Here is a 2,928-nt window from a genome sequence, read left to right as displayed (position 1 = left end):
TTTCAAGCCAGCATGGTTGTGATAATCTGTCACAGCACCTACAGGAAAGTAATACATTTGGTATGATATGTGAGGCATGCATATGAGCAGCTCTAAGGGCAACAACTATAATAACTAGCATTTACCAAACACCTCTACGCTAAGCATTTTATGTGCGTTATTTCTTTAGTTCTCCAAACAATGCTATGGGGCAGGGACCGTAATCACTTCCATTTTATATATGAGGTAATTGAATCTCAATGTGTTAGAAAACCATCCCAAAGTCTTAGATCGAATTAGGGACATTCAAGAGATTCAAACACTAAATACTGAAAAATATATCAACTCACCCCCAAGGTAATGAAAACATACTCACACAACTTGATCTCTAAAGTACAGATCATCTATGTGTGTTGAAATCAAGGATGCTTCTTTTTAGACTTTCTGATAGAAAAATTCTGATTTGTTTAACAGAAGCCTCACTTTTCTCTACCATTTGGGCCTTTATACTGGTACTCTAAGCCATACTGCATCTACCCAATAGGAAAATTGCTGCGTTTTATCTCTTTCTGGCATTCAAGATGTCAAAGTAGGGACATGGTAACTCCTCTGGTGCAAAATTCCAGATTTCCTTGTCTCTTCCAGTTGGAGCCATGACCAACCATGCTGGCAACACAGGAGCCAAAAATTTGTATATGATCTCTGTGAAAGAGAACAAGAGATGACTAAATAGACTTCCTGCTGCTGGTGTGGGTGAGATGGAGATAGCCACAGTGAATAAAAGCCAACCAGAGTTCAGAAAGAAGGTACATCCAGCAGTGGTAATTCAACAATGAAAGTCATACTGGAGAAAAGACAGTGTGTTTCTTTATTTTGAAGATGACATAGGAATCATACACAGTAAACAATAAGGGAGAAATGAAAGGTTCTGCTGTCACAGGACCAGACGCCGAGGAGTGTGCAGACTTGTGGCCCAAGATTGCATCCAGCACTGACAGCGCTGCATGATTCTTCAGTGTATTTGTAAAAAAAAAAAAAAAAAATTAAAATTAAAAATGATTTGCTCCCTGCCCACACCCAACCAAAAAGACAAGAAAAGAAAATAGCTATGTTTGTCTAACACAAAAATGTGTAAAATACCTTCAGGAAATATGGAATCAACCAGTTTTGCTGAAGCAAAGCTGTTTATATCAGAGTTATAAGAAAGGAAAGCAGAATTTTGTTCCAAGCCCAAAGACTGCAGAGAACAAGGGGAATCAGACCTGGACTTGATCCAGTCAGAAGTTGGTGGAGATGACTAGGAAAGAATACTTAGATTAGTGATCGGGGTCACGGGTGACTTTGAACCTACAGGGTTTGGGTGAGAATAATGGTAGTTGAGGGACTTAAGGAAGAACTGGGAGGTGTGGAAACAGAAGCAGCTGAAATAAGCTTCTTCCTGGAGGTGCCTGGCAGCAGAAGAAAGAAGACAAACAGAATGAGGGTGAGGGGGCAAGTGGGTGGGCATCAGAGGATCAAGCCTCTCCTCTGCAGGAGAGAACTGGTGAGGGAGGGCCTGAAAGAGACCGGAAAGGAAGACAGTGATTTCTTTTAGCCCAGGGTGTAAGTCAAGTCTAGCAAGACCAGTAATGCTGAAGAATCTGAAGTTGAACAGTTCTATGAAGACCTACAAGACCTTTTAGAACTAACACCCCAAACAGATGTCCTTTTCATTATAAAGGACTGGGATGCAAAAGTAGGAAGTCAAGAAACACCTGGGGTAACAGGCAAATTTGGCTTTGGAATACGGAATGAAGCAGGGCAAAGGCTAATAGAGTTTTGCCAAGAGAACGCACTGGTCATAGCAAACACCCTCTTCCAACAACACAAGAGAAGACTCTACACATGGACATCACCAGATGGTCAACACCGAAATCAGATTGGTTATATTCTTTACAGCCAAAGATGGAGAAGCTCTATACAGTCAGCAAAACAAGACCAGGAGCTGACTGTGGCTCAGATCGTGAACTCCTTATTGCCAAATTCAGACTGAAGTTGAAGAAACTAGGGAAAACAACTAGACCATTCAGGTATGACCTAAATCAAATCCCTTATGATTATACAGTGGAAGTGAGAAATAGATTTAAGGGACTAGAGCTGATAGAGTGCCTGATGAACTATGGAATGAGGCTCATGACATTGTACAGGAGACAGGGATCAAGACCATCCCCATGGAAAAGAAATGCAAAAAAGCAAAATGGCTGTCTGGGGAGGCCTTACAAATGGCTGTGAAAAGAAGAGAAGTGAAAAGCAAAGGAGAAAAGGAAAGATATAAGCATCTGAATGCAGAGTTCCAAAGAATAGCAAGGAGAGATAAGAAAGCCTTTCTCAGCAATCAATGCAAAGAAATAGAGGAAAACAACAGAATGGGAAAGACTAGAGATCTCTTCAAGAAAATTAGAGATGCCAAGGGAACACTTCATGCAAAGATGGGCTCGATAAAGGACAGAAATGGTATGGACCTAACAGAAGCAGAAGATATTAAAAAGAGGTGACAAGAATACACAAAAGAACTGTACAAAAAGATCTTCATGACCCAGATGATCACGATGGTGTGATCACTCACCTAGAGCCAGACATCCTGGAATGTGAAGTCAAGTGGGCCTTAGAAAGCATCACTACGAACAAAGCTAGTGGAGGTGATAGAATTCCAGTTGAGCTATTTCAAATACTGAAAGATGATGCTGTGAAAGTGCTGCACTCAATATGCCAGCAAATTTGGAAAACTCAGCAGTGGCCACAGGACTGGAAAAGGTCAGTTTTCATTCCAATCCCAAAGAAAGGCAATGCCAAAGAATGCTCAAACTACCACACAATTGTACTCATCTCACATGCTAGTAAAGTAATGCTCAAAATTCTCCAAACCAGGCTTCAGCAATACATGAACCGTGAACTTCCTGATATTCAAGC

General features: G+C 41.0%; 1 pseudogene; it reads left to right on the top strand.

Annotated features, from left to right (window-relative positions):
- The first annotated feature begins 560 nt into the window (after positions 1-560).
- On the top strand, positions 561-987 carry LOC113881017 (annotated as a pseudogene).
- Positions 988-2,928: the final 1,941 nt, after the last annotated feature.

The sequence above is a fragment of the Bos indicus x Bos taurus genome, chromosome 2 (genome assembly GCF_003369695.1).
Source record: "Bos indicus x Bos taurus breed Angus x Brahman F1 hybrid chromosome 2, Bos_hybrid_MaternalHap_v2.0, whole genome shotgun sequence".
NCBI classification, from domain to species: domain Eukaryota; kingdom Metazoa; phylum Chordata; class Mammalia; order Artiodactyla; family Bovidae; genus Bos; species Bos indicus x Bos taurus.
This window is presented reverse-complemented; position numbering and strand designations above follow the sequence as displayed.